Source organism: Equus quagga, unplaced genomic scaffold, assembly GCF_021613505.1.
Source record: "Equus quagga isolate Etosha38 unplaced genomic scaffold, UCLA_HA_Equagga_1.0 252_RagTag, whole genome shotgun sequence".
Taxonomy (NCBI): Eukaryota; Metazoa; Chordata; class Mammalia; order Perissodactyla; family Equidae; genus Equus; species Equus quagga.
Genome location: NW_025799860.1, coordinates 2252781 through 2273380, shown reverse-complemented (window position 1 = coordinate 2273380; position 20600 = coordinate 2252781). Strand labels below are relative to the sequence as shown.

General features: G+C 37.8%; 2 protein-coding genes across 2 annotated transcripts in view; one reads left to right on the top strand and one right to left on the bottom strand.

The window, feature by feature from the left end:
- Positions 1-14716, bottom strand: part of LOC124233824 (R3H domain-containing protein 1-like) — a 181140-nt gene extending 166424 nt beyond the window's left edge. Inside the window, exon 1 of the mRNA XM_046651060.1 lies at positions 14569-14716. The gene's annotated coding sequence lies outside the window, so the exon portion shown is untranslated. The remainder of the gene's footprint in view (positions 1-14568) is intronic.
- Positions 14717-15500: 784 nt separating this feature from the next.
- LOC124233819 (DNA annealing helicase and endonuclease ZRANB3-like) overlaps positions 15501-20600 on the top strand; it is a 215746-nt gene continuing 210646 nt past the window's right edge. The window contains exon 1 of the mRNA XM_046651042.1: positions 15501-15672. The gene's annotated coding sequence lies outside the window, so the exon portion shown is untranslated. The remainder of the gene's footprint in view (positions 15673-20600) is intronic.

The window sequence follows — 20600 nt, the reverse complement described above, 5'->3', positions numbered from 1 at the left end:
GCATATCTATACAGACCAAAAGTAGTCTAGTGGTTGCCTAGGGTTGGGGGAGGGGGCGAAGAACATAGAGAATGACTGCTAATGAATATGGGGTTTCTTTTTGAAGCGATGATAACGTTCTAAGATTAGATTATGGTGATGGTTGCATAACTTTGTAAATATACTAAAACCCAATGAACTGTAAACTTTAAATGGATGAATTTTATGGTATGTGAATTATATCTCAATAAAGCTGTTTAAAAATATCAGCAGAAAAATGTCAACATTGGCCAATAAATTTCAACTTGATTTGTATACCAGATTATACACAAACTCTTTAAAAAACCCACATCACATTTTGAAATCTTGTAGATATTTACAAAAGTGCTTGATCAAGAGCATCTGATCAACCCATATTCAAATGCCTGCTCATGAAAACCAAGTCTAATTCCTCACTACCTTTAGGATCATAAGGCACCTAAAGAACCATATTCCGGCGCTTCTTAATCCCCAATTTTTGCAGCTGCTGCACATCTCAATTCCTGCCTTCTCCTTTCATAGTGATGATTTGTAAACATTACTGCTAACCCAGATCTGTTGAAAATTTATGCAAATCACTGCTCTTTGGCTTTTGCCAAAACATGTTTATTATGATCCTAAAAAAGACAAATCTTACCTTGCAAAAAAATGGAACCAAGTATTGCACTTCATTTCAGTATGAAATATACTGAATTTCCTCCAGTTTGGCTTAACTTTAGTTCAGAAAGACTATTTCAGATAGAAAGAAAAATAATCTAGACAACAGGAAAACTATTCTTGGAATGGATGTCAAGCAACGTTAACAACAAACTAGCTAGTAAAGTGTTCTACTTCATAAAACTTAATTTAAAAAAAATCCTGGTTTACAAAATAATATAATACTTATTTTCTAATCTGTATCAATTTCCCTAAAAGCCACTCTTAATTAATACACAATCTAAATAAACACAGTATCTTTGCCATGAAAAAAGTAGCTAGCACCAGCAACCAAATAATCACTCTCATGCTACTTATATACAGATATTCTGAAGTTACAACTGCTTGACTTCATCTATAGTGTGAAGAATTAAATTTCGAATTGGATCAAGTCATCAAGTTAAAAGAGATGTAGGTATGCTTTCATATTTTCAGTGTATATTTCCTTAACAGTAAATCTTACAATGCTGAAAGCAAAAACTCTTCCAGAGTAGACTGAAAACAAACTCTTTACCAAATAAACTGAAATTATTTTTCAGTTATATCATGGACAATTTATGCTAACTTTGCAGTTTTATAATCAGCACACTCTGAGTAGCTCAGGCTCATTTACAATATAGTCATAAATATTAGCATTTGAGTCAAGAGGGAAGGTCTTCTAAGCACATAAATAATTGGTTTTAAGCAATTGGCAATTCTAAGAGTAACATTATAAAGTATAGAACAAAGTACAAAGTCTGATTGTAATAAGTCTGACAAGCTGTCTATTTTGAAATGTTCCCCAATAACCTTGCCTCCATTAAGTTCTGGGGCTAAGAAAGGGCATATTAATTGACCCGCTTCATTCCTTTATACCTGGTATAGTATAAAGTTGGACTCGGAGTTTAGAGTCCCAGCTGGGCCATTAACTGGTTATTTTAACTTTGGGTAAACAATTTAATATCTTTGAAGCATAGGATGCCACGTGAAGAGTTGTGAGAGAAATGAAAGCAAGACAAAAATGCTTGTATTCAAATTTTATGATAGGATACATAAAAGCAATTCAGTTAATGGTTACCTGACCAGCAACTTTCATTTAGCTCTCTATTGTGCATCTGGAAGGAAGTGTAAATCCCTGGTAATCCTTGGAATCTCATATACTCAATTAAAAAGACCACCCATTGAGATCCTTGCTCCTTTTTCATAGCTCCATTCATCCTGTCCTATCTTTAAGCAATCTGTCCAAAGATGAGGGGAACGCGGAGGACAACGAGTAGAAAGAGGAGAAAAAAGGAAAGGAAATAGAAGCTGCAGCCATTTACCATATGAACATTTTGACTCAAACGGATCCCCATCAAGTCATGAGCTTCTTGAAGGTAGAGGTATGTCTTTAAGAACAGAAACAATTTAATTAGTAGCCATTTTGTCATCTTAGTGTAATTTTCACAGACAAGAACATCAATTATCCCTTTTCTCAGTACCAGCATTTCTATAACCATTTTTCACAAATGCCATATAAACCGTGCAAAAAATGAAATGAGAAAAGATGAGTAAGTCTTCCCTAAAATTAAATTATAGGGGTTAGATGCCAATAAAGCACAAGTAGATATAAGCTGCACTTCACACTGAAGTCAATTCTCTTTAACTGTCACCTATTTTATCATTGGGTTTTCCATTTCGGTAGCAAGGTAAATGCAACTGAAGAGTTGTATAGTAGCTGTAGGCAGTTTTGAGAAAAGCCATAAAGTAATTTTCATGTTCCACAAATACGGCTTGAATACCAAACTAAAAAAATACTTTACTCGTTTTTGCTTTAATTAAATTTCAAAATCTGCATTCTAAAGAAAATCAACACTCACAAAAAGCTGTGGAATGTGCACACTGGACATTATATCAGGATAAACTCTTGTGCAATGTAGTACTGCAACCAGAAAATTTCATTCTTGAGTTATCATATGGATTTAACACAACTTTAGAGCTGGAAAAGACCCTCCAGATCATGAATATAAGATTTGAAACTTGGGTCTTTAACACAGCCATTCCAAAACTTTAACAAGCAGAAGTGATAATGTTTACTAAAAAACAAGCAAAATGCATTCGTAACTGAAAAAGTCATGCCTCTCTGGATCACGGGTGATTCATATATAAAGTTAATGTCAGACTAACACATTCTTTAAAAACTTCCACCTCGAAAATTCAACAGCTTTATATGCTGAAATGCTAACTTCTAGGAAAGATACACTCTTAACTACACCTATTTTTTTTTTTTTGAGGAAGATTAGCCCTGAGCTAACATCTGCTGCCAATCCCCCTCTTTTTGCTGAGGAAGACTGGCCCTGAGCTAACATCTTTGCCCATCTTCCTCCACTTTATATGTGGGACGCCTACCACAGCATGGCTTGCCAAGCAGTGGCATGTCCGCACCCGGGATCTGAACCGGCAAACCCTGGGCCACAGAAGCGGAACGTGCAAACGTAACTGATGTGCCACTTGGCTGGGCCCTTAACTACACCTATTTAATACAAACACTTAATTACCTAAAGTCAATCAATGGACTAGGAAAAACAGGTTAATTCTAAAGTTTCAAAAAGAACGTTCAGAACTTTAAAAAACGGGAGGCGATTTTAAGCAATCTTCCTACCTGCTCTTTATACTACTGAGAATTAGCAAGAAATCATAAAAACTGTGACAGTATTCTCAGCTAAGTTATAACAATTCTGTATTAAAAATTCAAGAACTAGGAAAAGAATGGAATAAAGAATAAATGAACAGGGCCAGCCCTGGTGGCCTAGTGGAGAGGTTCAGCACATTCTGCTTCAGCGGCCTGGGTTCACTTCCTGGGCTCAGACCTACACCACTTGTTTGTCAGTGGCCATGCTGTGGCAGTGGCTCACGTACCAAAAAAAAAAAAAAGGTGTGGGGGGAAGATTGGCAGCAGATGTTAGCTCAGGGTAACTCTTCCTCAGCAAAAAAAAAAGACAACAAGAAGAAGAAATGAACAAATGGATTTTTGTGTAGTATATCACATGTTAGCAGGTATTTTCAATTTAAGATTTAAAACATTCTCAAATTCTTTTGAGTCACACAGCTTTATTTATAATAACTAAAAACTAGAAACAGCACACAGGTGGCCATCAATAGAACAGAAAAATGAACTATATATTTATACAATAAAATACTATTCTGTAATAAAAAGGAACTAGTCATCCACACAACAAGGATAAATCTGAAAAACACATTGAACGAAAGAAGGCTTACACAAAAGAGTCCATATTGTATGATTCCATTTCTGTAAATCCTAGCACAAGAAAATACATGGTGGAAAAGAATCAGAACTTTTGATTATTGTTCCTTGGGGTGATGGCAATGTTCTGTATCTTGAATATAGATATATACAGATATATCTACACACTGACACATGGGTTACAGGTGTGTACACAATTTGTCAAAAACTCACTGAATGGAACATGTGTGACTTGTGCATTTTTCTGTATGCACTTCTACCTACAAAAAAATAATCAAATATCGGGGCCGGCCCTAGGGCATAGTGGTTAAGTTCAGTGCGCTCCGCTTCGGTGACCTGGATTGGCAGGTTTGGATCCTGAGCATGGACCTACATCACTCATCAGCCACACTGTGGTGGTGACCCACATACAAAGTGGAGGAAGACTGGCACAGATGGTAGTTCAGGGCTAATCTTCCTCAAGAAAAAAAAAAGTAATCAAATACTGAACTCTAGTTAATTACATGCATGCCAAAATGTTCAAGAATAAAGTATACTGATTCTTGCAATTTATTTTAAAATATATCAAAAAATAAGATAGACTGACAGATAGAAATAGGATAGAGCTAGAGCAAAATGTTAATTGTAGAACTGAGTAATCTATCAAATTCTGCATATGCTTGGAAAATTTCAGCAGCAGGTCTCTCAAAAGCAACTCAGATGCGAGAAGACACCAGCGATCTAAGTACAAGGGAAAAATGATTTTGAATTTAGCACTCTATACTATCAAACAGGTTTGATGGCAGAATAAAGACTTCAGGGAAAATCTCAAAAGGTTTACTTTCTGAGCAACTTTTCTTGGGAAGCTACTTCAGGCTACCACCTAGCAAAATGAGTGTAAAAAACAAGAAAGAGGAAGGATCCACGGGATCCAGCAATCAGGTGACTCAACCTGGGAGGGGAGTGAAGGGAAGTCCCAGGATGAGAGCAGGACACAAGAATCCAAGAGAAACTCTCTGAGGGAAAGAGGCCTCCGTGAAACAGAGACCAAGTTAACTTTGAGGGTATGTTGACAGTACATTATTGTTTGTTAATCAGAAAAAAACCACAGATATAGAAACTCCAGGAAAACCGGAAAAAAAATTATAGGAAATCCATGCTTCTAACATGTAACAAAATAATGTGACATGTTTCTGATAAAAAGATGGAAGCATAAAAAAGAATCTATTTGATGTTTGGTGCTAAGAATATTCTAGCCCTCCTCAAGTGATTCATGAATTCTGATAATAAAACAGTAGAAAAGGGAAAGATAATCAATTACAGATCCACTGTTACTGTTTGATTTTTATGTGTATGCATTGTTTTGATTTTTAAAAAAGCTTTTAAAAAATACAAACCTTCCAAAAAGTTAATTTTAGAAATGCAGTAAGTTCTACATTGGCTCAGTTTTCTATCCCAGTTAAAAAAAAAAAAAAAAAAGTTTAAAATCTATTAGCATATTGAACAATAAATATGAAATTTTTTTTACTTCAAAAGATACAGAAATTAGCAAACTTACCCAAGTAAAAACACTTAAATCTGAGCATCATTTTCCTCAAATCAACTTGATTGTTATCAAAATGACCTAAAAATAAGTTTAAAAAATGTTCTTCAAAACATTTCTTTCCTGTGGTCATACCACCTTGAGTAAGACAAAACCTAAAACCACAAAGATACCATTATGGTCTAGTTGCCTGGTTCTGTGACAAGATCTAATGTGCTTTAAGGACTAGATTTAGGTTCTCAGCCAGCAACAATAAGGAATACAACCTGGCAAGTCTAAGGAGGGCGCCAAACTGCCAGGGGGAGTATAAAGGGGAGACAGCTACCAACTGAGGACATCTATAGGGTTGCTCCTCCACCCTTCCCCTTTTTAGGACAACTGGGCCAAGCAGGAGGGTCTTGGGCCTGGGCAGGTAAAGTCTCCCATCCCTACCCACACGTTAGTTTCTACTCTCTGGAGGGGAGAGGTGAGGAGGAAGAAGGGACAGGTGAACCTGATATTGATGCACCTTTATGATAACATTTCAATTATGTCTGGGACCAGCTGGACCTCACCTCCTCTGACTATGCCCTCTACATCAAAAAAAACCCCAAAACCACACACACACACAGACACACACACATACACATATATAAATGTTAATCTGAAGACCCTGAAACAAAGAAATATAATGTAAAGACAAGTCCCCTAGGGATGCACTGCCATCACTAGAATAGTTCAAACAAAGGCTAAATGATTATCTGATTGATTTCTCTGTCATGTCAGATCCCCACAAGAGCTTGCTCCAAAGGCACGAGCCAGATACTTCCCCTTCTCTCCACTCAAATATCCCCTGGAAGAAAGGAAAGGAAATGCAGATAACTTTAGGAAAAGCTGCCCAGGTGAGTGCCACTGGACTGATCCTTGAGAATCACTAAGGTTGGACCAGATGACTTCTCTCACATTCCAACACAAAGCACAAAGATTTATCTATTGGTCTTTGTGATGCAGGTAATTTTAAGAAAACTACCACATCTTTTGGTTTAGCACTGAAAAAAAAAAGAAACCCCTGATATGCGAAGATTCAAGATTTGGGTTTAGACTTTGCAAATGTCCCTTAAAATCTAGTACATTTGGGATTAGGAGGCTCTACAGCGGAAATTATTCACTTAGCTAATAAATACGCATAGTTGACAGCCCCAGAGCCACACCTCAAAGTGTTCTTAAAATACTTGTTCCTTTAAATCCTAACTCTCTTCGGGAGAACACTGCTGAACTTCAGTAAACACGCGCAATTCCATCTCCATCCAAGTATGTCCCCATTTCATGGGCTTTGTACTTTCTGTTACTTCTACCCAGAAGGTTCTTCACTCACATAGCTCATGGCTTGTTCCCTCACTTCATTCAGGTTTTTGCTCAAATGTCAAGAGGTCTTCTCTGACCACCCTATCTAAAATAGACCCTACTACTCATTCCATCACTCTTTAACCTCTCAACCTGCTTTTTTTTTTTTCATTGCAATAGCTTCTGACATTATATTTTCCATAAATGTCACTTCTTTGTCTCATCCACTAGAAAATAAGATCCATGAAGGCAAGGGCTTTTAATGTTTTATATAACTAGTATGTTTTCACTAACTGCTGAATGAATGATGAATGAATCCATTCATTTCACACCCTGGATAGCAATGCAGATAAATTCAATGCTAAAGTTACTACAGTAATGATCAGAGTTTATTTTTTAAACCTTATATATGATTTAGTTCAGTATTTATAGAATCATTAAGGATTTGGAGACATTTATATTTTAATTTTATTAGTTTTAACATGGAAAACACATGCTGAAGAACCATTCTTTAATTTAAGGCAGAATTTTTGTAGTTTCCTTCATTCTTCAACAGTTAATAGCCGGATTGGAGTGAGGTGACAAAGGGTCTTAAAGGAGTCATCAATTTTAACTCCCCGTTTCTGAGAGATTCTTTTATCTTTTTTGTTGGCCTTTTCCTTTCCTTTACTTGTTCACATTCATGATTTGTAATTAAAAGGACTGATAGTAGAAACCATATGAACAGAGCTCAGCTCTTAAGTAAATACTCATACAATAAACCAAATTTACATGAAGGTCACCATGCTGTGATATGCAAACTTTCAGTGGAAAAACATGAGCTAATCCTGTATAATAGAGAGAGGCTGACAAGTATAAATGAAAGACAAGCATCAATTCTTTTGCGTTCCTATATACTCAAAACGTTATAGGCATGATCTTGTTTTCTTACAAAAACTCTAAAAGGGAGTGTCATTATCCTAATTCTACAAACGAAGAAACAGACTCAGAGGCTAAGTTACTTGCTCAAAATCACACCAGCTGTTAAGTGGCAGACTTGTGACCTTTAACCAAGTTTTTGAGTTTCCAAATATATATTTCTTTTAACTGGACAAGCCGTTCTCGAAGTGTGGTCCAAGGACCACTGTGGATCCTCAAGATCCTTTCAAAGGGTCCGTGAGGTCCTCCCTTTTCCTCTATATATTCGTGTGTGGCCAAACAATCTTCTCATACTTCAACCAAAACCACATGTCACATCAGATTGAACGCAAAAGCAGGTATGAGAACCCAGCTATCTTCTGATAAACCAGACAGTAGCAGATTTCTAAAAATGTAAAGTAGTGCCATTCTTCTCACTATTTTTTAATTTTTAAAAGTTATTTTTCATAAAATACAGTATTTACATTAACATGAAGTGGGTTTATTATTCTTTTTAAGTGAATCATTAAATATTAAAGAAATTCTCTCATGTAATATTGATCGTTAAAATAGCAATACTCCCCCAACTGCCAAACTGACCTACATATTTGACACAATCCCTAACAAAGTTCAATCTTGCTTCTTTGTATAAATTGACAGGCTGATCTTAAACTACACAAAGAAATAAAAGGGACCTAGAATAGCTAAAGCAATCTTGAAAAAGAACAAAGTTGGAGGACTCAGATATCCCAATCTCAAAGCTTGTTACAAAGTTATATAATCAGTGTGGTATTACTGGCATAAGAACAGACATATAAATCAATAGAACAGAATTTAGAGTTGAGAATAACCTCCTACATTTATGGTCAACAAAGGGGCCAAGACAACCCAATGAGGAAACAATGGTCTTTCCACAAATGATGCTGAGACAAAAACTGGATATCCACATGTAAAAGAATGAATACGGACCCCTACCTCACACCATACACAATAATTAACTCAAAATGGAGGAAGGTCATTCATATAACAGAAAGCTTATCCTCCCCAAGTTGGTATCCTCCTCCACCTCTACACTTTTACTTTTGATCTCCTCACATTCCTCTCCCATTGTTTTAGAACATTTAATAAAAGGTGTATAGTCACACAGTAAACATAGCATAACTTAACAAGCACTTCTATCACTTTCTTTCTCCAAGGTATTTCTCATTTGCTAGTTTTATATGTCTTTACAAGGGGATAAAATTTTTTATTTTGTCTTACAGATAATCACTAGACTTAAAATGTAAATATCTGGTTGAATAATGAATGCACAGTTCTTGACAAAATCCTTTTACAGCAAGTGGAAAATGAACAATATAGATGACTGATAAATCAGATACTTTCTAGTTTATATGAAGAGGGGCTCTGGAAAGCGAAAGGGTAGCAAGCCCTAATAAAAGTAGAATGAGAAAAGAATTGGCACTTAGGAAAAACAAGGCATATAAATGAAAATGAAAACTACATTTCAGATATGTTTGATGAAGAGGTATTTCTATTGTGCTCAGATGCATGTGAACACAACTTAGGAAAAGTAACACAGATGAACAATATGAAATGTATGAATGCTATTTTGCAGAGGATATTTGTTTCAAAACAGATACTTTTTTCAATACTATACAGGAACATATACATAAGTAACGGATAATTTTGTAGTTGACTTTTTAATTTTTAAATAATTATAGATTCACAGGAAGTTGCAAAAAACAGTACAAGATCCTATGTACTCTTCATCCAGAGTCCCTCAATGATAACATTATTTAAGCATAGTTCAACATCAAAACCAGGGGTTGACACTGATATAATCCACACCCTTATTCAGATTTTACCAGTTTTACATGCACTCATTTGTCTGTGTGTTTTCCATGCAATTTTATGACCTGTACAGATTTATGTAACTACAACCACAATCAAGACACAGAGCTGTTCCATTACTACAAAGATCCCTCATGCTACTCCTTTACAGTCACAACCATCCTGCCCCCGCACCCAATCCCTAATGCCTGGCAACCATGAATCTGTTCTCCATCACTATAATTCTGTCATTTTGAGAATGTTATATAAATGGAACCATATGGTTTTTCCATTTTAAGATTGTTTTTTCACTTGGCACAATTCCTTTGAGAGCCATCCAAGTTGTTGTGTGTATCAAATTGTTCATTCCTTTTTATTGCTGTGTAGTATTCCTTGGTATGGTAACAGCAGTTTGTTTAACCATTCACTCATTGAAGGGCATTTGGATCATTTTCAGTAAAAAGATACTTATTTTTAAACAGAGCAATTCTGTAATAAGCAAGCTTCTTTCCCTAGAGGACTTTTAAAATGAAGGCCTTATGCTTACTTAAGCCACTGCTTTGCATACAGGTTCAGAGATTTTTTTACCCCCCAATACTAAAACTTTTTTTAAAAAATTAAATCCCACAGCTTCCCTTCCCCGTGAGGGCCAAGGCAGCAAGGAAAATCTGCAGTTAGTTAAACTTCTGACTCAGACTGTAAGGTGATATTTTATACCAGTTACAGAACTTCTTTCATGTAGAACACAGGTTAGTAAAGTTAATCACACAACTAGCCCACAAAAGGAATTTATATCTGTCATTGATCAAACCAAAGTTGGTAGAAGTTAAATTATAGTACTTTAAACTCTTAGACAAGACAATATCAAATTATTGCCTTTCAAGAATAAAGACAAATCTAGTTTATTTTCCATACTTACTTTCTTTTGTAGAGGAAATAGTTTTAGGGAGTTGTAGATGAAAACATTAGTCAAGCAGGCTATAAGAACAATCACTTAAACATGCTACATGGTCTAGTATTTATGAAATAAGAAGGCTCTTAAACCTCAGAATTTGCTTAGAGGAGTGACCTTACAAGTAGAAAATTAAGAAAAAAGTCAGAAATCTACAATTCAGAAGGCAAAGAGAGAACAATAAAGATCATAAAGTGTGGGCTTTCAAAACTGACAGGAAAAAAATTAAGTTAATAGGTACGTGTGGAACTAAGAAGGTAAGAAAAAGCAAAACATTAAAGGATAAAATCTGAGAATTTAAAAAAAACAAATTGCTGGAAAATAAGATAGAGAACTAGTCTGGAGCCAGGATTAAATAACTCATCTCTTATTTCAACCATCAGCTAATGACTAATTGAATTAAATTCTGGAAAAGATACACATGCTCACATCTTATCAGGTACAAATTTGTTTAATTATACAACATCCTTATTTGGGGGCAAGGTTAATAAAATTTTGTTTGATTATATGATTTGATTCTTTGTACACGTCTGTATTACTTGTAAACATCAATTCACAGGAATTAAGTAGAAGATTTCTTTTTTTTTTAGAAAAAGATTACTATTATACTGAGAAAAAACTGACACGCTCCCTTCTCTTTGTGATAACCATCTCAGTTCAGTTAAGTCATAAGAAATAAGTTATCATCATTGGATTCAAGTGTGACTATAAAGACAAGAGTACTGATTCTGTGGTTTGGAGCTGCAAGAGCTGTTTGAAAAGTTCACTGCCATTTGTAACCACATCTCTTTGACCACACAGACTGCCCAACATATTTATAATAGATCATGAAAGTGTTAATAGCGAAATTTTCTAATTCAAATAGCAAGAATATAATACAAACTCATCAAGTGTTTATTACGGTACCATTTTCAAGAATGGAAAAAATAAAACTGTTATCAACTCCCAGTGCTTCTTTATTTTTGAGGAATTAAAATTTAACATTAACTCAAATGGGTATAATTAGGTATGGTAAAGTGCTAGCACAAGAAAATCTCTTTTATTACTTGGCAAGGCATGGCAATGCCTGTCTTCCACATAATATTTGAAAAAGCTTATTTCAATTTTATAAAATTTTCTACTGCTGCTATCACGTTAGGCCCCTCGAAGAGGCATCCAATTGTACTGGGTTCAATAACTTGGGAGGCCGCCATAACATTATGTACCTCAGCTCACTATTCAGCATAAGGTACAGCTGCCTTGAACCCTGGCCAGGCACTACTGTCAGAAGACTTCACAATAAAACTTTTTTCATGCTAACCTTAAATTTGTCTAACTACACAAACTCCAAGGACACTACTATGTATGAAGACCCAGTACATTTGCAGAAGTGCCTGGGAAGAGAAAGGAACAGTGTGTCTGGCATTTTGTTTCACAGAAAAGAACCCCTCAAGTACTGATAAATAACGAGAATTAAAAACAGCAACAAAACTGTAATCAGCCTATGGCCATAACGAACTCAAATGACTTGCTTCAACTTAACTCTGTATTAAAGCGTTCAACTGTTGCTTGCCAGTAGCCTGGTAGCACAATGAATATGGATAGCAACTATATAAACAAAATCTTGAAACACATATCAGCTAAATAAAATTTAAAAGATATTACAATAATTTATCTCTGCATACTGTGGCGGCTGCGTGTTGCTGTGATGCTAAAAGCTATGCCACCGGCACTTCAAATACCAGCAGGGTCACCCATGGTGGACAGGTTTCAGTAGAGCTTCCAGACCAGGACAGACTAGGAAGAAGGACCTGGCCACCCACTTTGGGGAAAAATGGCCATGAAAACCCTATGAATAGCAGTAGAACGTTGTCTGATATGGCGCACAAAGACCAGTCAGGGTTCCACTCTGCTGTGCACAGGGTCACTAGGTGTTGGAATCAACTCGATTGCACTAACAACAAACAGTAATTTACCACACACTTTATTCCAGATAATCCATTTGATATATTCCACACTTGCATTTTAACACAAAACCAAAAAATCTTCTATAAAACAAACAACTCCTCTTTAGCTGATGACCAACTTCCCCCATACCTTTCACTTTGAAAACAGCTAGCTGCACTTAGTTGAAGTCACTATATAAACGAAAACCCCCATAGTATTCCTCACTAACACAACATGTTCTGAGGCAACACCTTCTTGTGCGTATGATAGCAAACTTATTCTCTCAATATGCATGAAAATAACAAGTTAACAATGCTAGGGGCTTTACACACTTCATCTCTAAATCTCACAGCTCCAGGAGTTAAGCATTATCATCTCCATTTTATAGATGAAGAAACTGAACTGAGGCTCATAGAGGAGTCCCACAGCTAATGAGACACTGGAGAAGCCTCCTATCTTTTCATCAGCCCTTTCTGTACATAAAGCACATGAGATCTAAAAGCATCCATCACACAATTTATCAATTAACCATGAAGTTTTAGAAAATGCTATGCTGAGCGATGTATGCTATGGGTACTTTGCAGGGAACTGAGGGGACTTACCTTTCAGGGTTATGTGTTTCATTTTTTTTATTTTAACACACATTCAACTTCTTCCAGATCCTGAATCTATGGATCTATGTCACTTTGGCATCTAAGTGTATTAGTTATGGAATATGGAAGATCAATTAAACGAGTATAGTCTTCTCAGACACTGAAGAAATGGTCTTAATACCTAGTCAAAATTCAGGTATTTCTTCAGAACCCAAGTTTATTCTGGTGACAAGTAAGCCTCAGAAGTGGGCCTAGAATTTTACCTCTGATTACAGGCATGTCTACTACAAACTACAGAATCCATTATTTAAGGACATATTCAACCAGGCAAAAAAGTAAAGAGTGAAAAGATGAACACTCAACCAATATGAGGGGAAGAAGCACTCTCTCAACTACGGCCAAATACGCCAAATTTTTGTTAAACTGAGGTGTGTCCCATCACTCTAGTTATACTAGTATCATACTATATTAAATATTACATAGATCTTACTGTTTCAAATATTACAAATAGATGGGCTTCCAGTCTGACCTTAACCATCTTTACTGAAAAGTTCTTGTAATCAATGACACTTAAGCTAAAAGCAAAGAGTTTCTGCAGAGTTACAATTAGGCAAACTATAACCTTGGAGAGAGATATATATATTTTTTTCCCACTGGAAAATCTTATTAGAAAAATCATCTGCTATTTACTAGGCCTTAATATTTTAGAAAGCACCTCTTCACCTTTTACTTAGTTGACTTGCTATCCCGGGACAATTATACACGAAGCATGATAACCTCAACAATTTAAGATTCAACATCAAAGCAAACTCAAAGACGGCACCTAGTAACAACAAAAAAGAGAACAACGATAAAAAAAAACTTCCAAAACACAGGGATTTTGGGGGGCAGGCTAAGGCTCAACCATAAAATGTGTAAATCTGATCCCCAGGGTCTGTGGCACTGACAGTCATTCAACTTTCTTTTTACTATCCCCATGGTGCTTTTTCTGGTACCAAAAGCAAATGTACCTACACTTCACCGACCGGTCGGAATGCCTTATTTCCTTTCTAAAAATTCTGCCGGTGCGAGGCCGGGGGCCGCGGCCGCAGGGTGGGCCGGGGAGCGCGGGGCACCGGCGCCAGCCCCTCGAGAGCGCAGAGCCACGCACGGCACCCGCTCCTGGCAGGCCTGCTGTGGCTGGTTCCCCAGTCCCTGGGGCTGCAAGGGCAGCAGCAGCAGCCATGGCAGGGACTCGGGAACCTTTCCCCTGCCTCCTTCGCTAGGCCTCGAGGGGTTTGCTTTTCACATGGTCCCCGAGTGGGGGCGGTGGGCACAAGGTAGTGGATGCAGCTGCAGCCGCAGCGGCGGGCCAGGCGAGCCGGGCTCCCTCGGAACCCGACCTCCTGGCGAGCCGGTAGCAGTAGCACCTCGACGGGGCCCTGGCTGGAGCGCCGACGGCCCGGCGGGGAAGGCCACCTTCTCCCACACCACGTCTCTCCCTTGCCTGCCTGCTTCTCCGTTAGCGCTACCGGTTGGCGGGCGGGGGAGGGGAGCGAGGCGCGTTATTCCCGGGGAGCTGGAAGGGGGAGGGAAGGGCATCTCTTACCCGCGTTACTGAGGAGGAGGAGGCGGTTGGAGCGGGGCGCGGCGGGGCGTCGGCGGGGCTGGGTGGGCGCAACTAAGAGTCTTACGAAAAGGAATTAACCCCATCACCAGCCCGGACACCGGCTCCAGCGGCAGCCGCGGCTGGCAGAAGCCCGCCCCTTCCCATCACGCACTAGCCCCGCCTCTTCGTTCTCTTTGAGGGCCAGTCGACAAATCATAGGTTGTACATCTTCTGAGTGACAAGGGGATCATCCAATCAGACCTGAACAAACTGCCTTCGCTCCACCCCTTTATATCCTCCCGGGCCGCGGGAGAGCAGTGCCAAGTCTTCCTCCACCCTCAAGGGAAAAAGAGCCAATCGGTGGTAAGTAACCGCCCTTGAAGGACGTAAAGGAGAACCAATGGTAAAACCAAGAGGACAGCCATTTTGCCCACTTGTAAAAGAGCCACCTTTTCCCACGAGTTGGAGCCTAAGGTGGGGGAGTTCTGGCAGTTTTTACTGACCTGGAGATATTGGAAAGAACCATATTTCTTCAAAGAGTATTTATAGTGCTTTATAGGAGTAAAAAAAATTTTTATCCTCCATGTGGAGGGAAATGAGGAATGCTGCTTAAGGGCTTGGCCCCTCCTCTTGGCGGTAACGGGTTCTAAGCCGAACACCTGGTTTCCTCAGCCTCGGTGAAGGAAGGCGGGGTGACTGCCCTTTTGGGCTCGGCGCTGACTACAGTTCCCAATGTGCTTTGCTCTCGCTCCTATCCTTTCCTCCGGTTATTTCCCGCGACGCCTGACGGAAATTGTAGTTCTTGGGAGGTACCCATGCTGCCTCGTTGGCCAATGAAAAGGGACGAACTTTTGAATGATTTGGAGTTTAAGGCGGGGAACTAGTTGCTGCAAGGCTGTGGTGAATTCTATTCGCCGCGCAGCAGGAGAGAGAAGGGATAGAAGGGTAGTCAGAAGAATTTTCTCCGAACACCGTAGGGGTTTTAGATTCCTGGTATTTGAACTCTCTTACTTTCAGTTTGGCCCTTTGAAGTCACTTCCGCTTTGGGGCGGACGCACGCCAAACCTGTGGCGGGAGTTGGAGATTCTGCAGCAAATACACCAGGTGTGGCCGTCTGGGAGTGGCGTGGCGGGCGAGTCGGTAGTTTCTTTCTTGAGAGATAGGAACTTGAACGGAATTTAATTGCATTTTAAGCAAGAGTGGGGGAAATGGGATGGGGTACTTTTCAAGTCCGTAACGCCCTTCTCCGCCCCCTAGACTGCAGTCCCAGAGTCCCGTTTTTCTTGTCTTTTGAGTTGCTCACTCTTTGATTGCACCCATACATTTATGCCTGTAATGCCTTTACCCGCTGTGCCTGCAGCATGGCTTCACGTCGTCAGTTTAACTAAAAAGAACGGGCTCAGAAGTTTGGACCTAACTCCTCCCACTCTTACAAACAGTTCTAAAGGCTGCTTTGAAGGAGGAAAGCTCCGGAAGGAGGAAAGCTCAGAATTGATACTGAAGAGTGATCCCATTACCATTCTTGTTCTGAGTAAAGCGTAGATCAGACCGACAGGATGCCAACTATAATACACTGATAAATAAAGACATCATTATAAAGACTTGGGAGCTCATAGCCTAATAAGCTTAGCCATTAGGCCGTAGTTTATGCCTCATTGGGATGCAAAATTGGCTGTATATATGCTGTTGGACGTTCCCTCTGAGGTACCTTGGGAAATTCCTTGAGTAAAGGAGATGCAGAAGGAATTATCAGGAAAGGCCTTCCTCCCCAAGCATGGTGACTTTCATTCTTAAACTCTTTCCCCGATTTTGACTGAGATTTTCTCAGATAAATTCTAACTCAGTTTTCCCCGTGGTTTCACTGAGACTTTTCTTAGAAATCAGCTTGTAAATATTTATCGAGCATTTACACTGTATTAGGTACTCTACTAGACTTTGGGGTTGGAGCACTGCCAAAAAAGACAGACTCTTTGTCCGAAGGTAGTGAAGGAAGACAGGCTAAATCAAATTAATGGTAATGTTGTACGTTCTTTTAATCTCTCTTTAGGTCGTCTTCATTAGTCATGTTTTGTGCGTTTATTTGGACTCCTCTTTCCATTCTACCTGTGGATTAAAATAAGCATATTTTCTCTTTTTTTATTTTTATTTTTTTACTGAAGCACTAATAAGTCTGTGTCCAACACTCATGAATGGTGTTTATGCATCAACTAGATGATAAATTTTATACTGTAATCCTAAATACAGCAATATAACCATACCTTTCAGCCAAACAGTGTCGTGGGTTCACCAGGCAAAGTACTGTGTCTTGCTTTTTAATGCAGTTTGGATCTTCAGTATAATTTAGTGGTACAGTCTTCTGTAGATGGTTGGCTTTTTTTGGTCGTAAGCTCTTCCAGTGTACATCAAGTCAATGAATAGTACTGATGGCCATCATTTTATTGAGTCTTTCCCCTGAGCCAGGAATAATGTGAAGTGTTTTAAGTGTGTTTATTTTCCCTGCAACAGTCTGCAAGTATTGTGACCTGACCTTTTATGGTTGAAGAAATTGGAGCTCAATGAAGTTAAATAAGACGTTAAGGCCCTGATCAGTAAATTTTGGAAATGAGATTCATATTCAGGTGTGCCTGATTCCTGAGCTCTTAACCACTGCTCATCCTGCCTCTTAAAAATTTATTAGTTCCCCAGTATGTGCCAGACACATAGCAGAGAGAAACGTAAAATTCTATCCCAGAATTCTAGAATGAATGATGGCAGTCACTTTTTCTTTTGAGCCATCCTTTGCCGTGGACATAGTACATACTCATTGCATTTAAACACACAGGAAGATATATATATTTAAAAAAGTAAAGGTCATCTCTAATTCTGTTACCCAGAAATACCACCTTTAAATTTTGGTGAATATCCTTGCAGATACCTCTCTCTTATAGGTACAGAGTATGTATGAATGCTATCATACAACTGTACTCTTTAGTAAACTTTTTTTAACTCAACAATAGGCTGTGTATGACCGAATGAATGTCAGTATTATTGTTTTTGATGGCTATCTGGTATTTCATTGTATATCTCTAAAATAACCAATTCCTAGCTGATGGATATTTACATTATTTTCAATTAACTTTTTTTTTAATTGTGGTAAAAACCAGAATTTATCATCTTAACGATTTTTAAGTGTACCCTGGTAGTAAGTATATGCACCTTGTCATGCAACAAATCTCTGGAACTTTTTCATATTGCAAAACTGAAACTGTACTCATTGACAACTCCTTTTCCCCTTCCCACAGCCCCTGACAACCACCATTCTGCTTTATGTTTCTAAGAGTTTGGCTACTTTAGAGATGTCATATAAGTGGAATCAAGCAGTATTTGCCCTTCTGTGACTGGCTTATTTTACTTAGCATAATATCCTCAAGTTTCGTCCGTATTGTAGCATATGACAAGATTTCCTTCTTTTTTAAGGCTGAACAATATTCCATAGTATGTATGTACCACATTTTATTTATCCCTTCTTTCATTGATGGACCTTTAGGTTGTTTTCACCTCTTGGCTGTTGTGAATAGTGCTGCAATGGACATGGGTGTGCAAATATCACTTCAAGATCCTGTTTTCATTTCTTTTGGATATATACCCAGAAATGAGATTGCTGGATCAGTTATTAACTTTTAAAAACAATGCTGTCATGCACACTGTCTTTGTATGCTTGCCTGATTATCCGTTGAACCTAACTTTTTAGAAATAGAATTATTTAGCCACAAATACTTTGTAATTCCTAAACTGCCTTTCAGAAAGGTTGTACCCATTTTCTTTCCCACTAACAGTGTTTGAGAGCTCCCATTTCCCATCTTTTAATCTATCTAATCTGACTGTAAAAACTGATCCCTCATTAATTTAGTTTGCATCTAATTGAATTCTGTTGATGTTGAGCATCTTTTGTATGTATATTGTCCATTGTTGTTTAATCTCTTTCCAGTTGCCTATTGTTATCTATTATTGTTTCTTAATAATTTTAAAGAAATTATTGCTTAGGTTATTAACTCTTTGCCACATGGTTTGCAAGCCTTTACTCCCATTTTGAAATTTGTCTTTTTAACTTTTTAATGCTGTTTTTAGCTTAAATTATTTTACTGGGAGAAATCAAGAATGAACCTAGGTTGCTGGTTTGAGTAACTTGCATGGTTGTACTATTCCTGAAGGATTGGGCAGGGAACTAACAGGTTTGGTGGAGAAATCAAGATTTTGGTTTTGGACATTTAGGCTAGAAACATCTATGAGATATCCAAAATGTCAGCTGGGTAATTAGATTATAGGAGTCTGAAGCTAAGAGATTATAAATTGTATTACCTGGAGTATTTGTGGTAGCTTTTTAAAAGATTGTCCCAGCTTCCACATCTCTTCTTCCAAATTTGGCAGGGTAATCTTTGTAAAATAGCAGCCTAATAAGGCTCTCAATTTCTTACAGAATGAAGTCCAAGCTCTCTTAGCATGACATGTGAGAACCTCTGTGGCCTGACCTGTTTTTACTTCTTTATCATTTGTCACAAGCATCATATTTCTTAGCTATACTAAACTGCTTAGGATTTTCTGAAACTTGTGTTCTTGCAAATATGCCTTCTCTTTCTGTACAATGTCATTATCTTGATTCTCTATCTGCAAACTCCATTCTTCCTTCAAGTTTCAACTTAAAAGTTAAATCAAATATTTATGTAAGTTCTACTATATACCAAGCATTTTTTCTCCTAAGTGAAGCCTTTGATTGCTTGCTACCTTACAGAGTCAACATTCCCACTTACATATGGTATTCTTACCTCTACTTCTTTCATAGCGTTCATTGCATCATCTTGCAGTTATTTGTTTAATGTCTTATTTCTGTCCTAGATTGGGCTGGGAGGAGAGGCTGCAATGGCACAAATTCATCTTTGTGTACTTGGTACCTCTGCAATGCCTGGTGCATAATAGGCACTCAATAAGTATTTGTTGAATGCGTGATTTTAAGAGGCAGTGTTGCATAATGGCAAAAATTCAGACTTATAAGTTAGACCAATCTGAATTCCAGGCTTAATAGCACCTGTTGCTAACTGGTGATAAATTATTTAACATCTCTGAACCTTAATTTTCTTTTCCTTAACATGATGATAATATTATTTATCTTTGTGAGTTGTAGTGAGACTGACAGGAGATTTTCTAAAATTTCCTGGTGTAGTACCTCACAGAAAGAGGTCACTCAATCAGTGGGAGTTATTTTATCATTATTCTGAAAACAGTTCCCTGTAGAATGAAAGATTCTAGTGTACTTGATTTTAAAGCACTTAGATATTAGATATGGCAGTTTTTAAGCCCCATAAGTGATTTAAAAAATATTATATAATTCTATAATTTATTGAAATTGATCTTTTATCATTTTAGAATATTCAATTTTACTGACAAAAATGTGATTTCAATTTATTAAATTTAGTTTATAGCTTACTGACAATTTAGAAATATAGCTATATCAGATATAAACATATAAATAGAATGTACACTGTTATGTAAGCATGGAGTGTGTTAAAGTATGAAATAGGTACATCCCAAGTCCTGATGAAATCTGAAGAGTTTCTATAATTGAGTACTGTATGACTTGGTGTATAATCACTTTGAAAATGTTTGAGTAGATAGTGGACATCTTCATTGACTCCCTTTTCAAACTCATAATCACAAACTGGCTTTCTTTTTTTTGGGGTGAGTCTGTGGTTTCTGGAATCCATGTACTTTAAAGCAGAGGCGTCTGATAGACCTCCACATTCACCACTTGTAGGAACTGGCCGTTTATTCAAGCCAAATTTGTATTTCCAAGATGGAGCTTGAAACTACTTACATTATCAGGCAGTTACTTCCGTACTTACTTAACTGGGGAAATGCATTTACTGAGGTTCTTAGCTTCTAGTCCTCTCCCTTTACGTCTGTCCACCTGTCTCCTATTATCAGTGGATGAGAGGAGGAGTAATCAACTCTTTTATCATAGCTCACCCAAGATTTGTTTCAGATATTTCATTTTCACA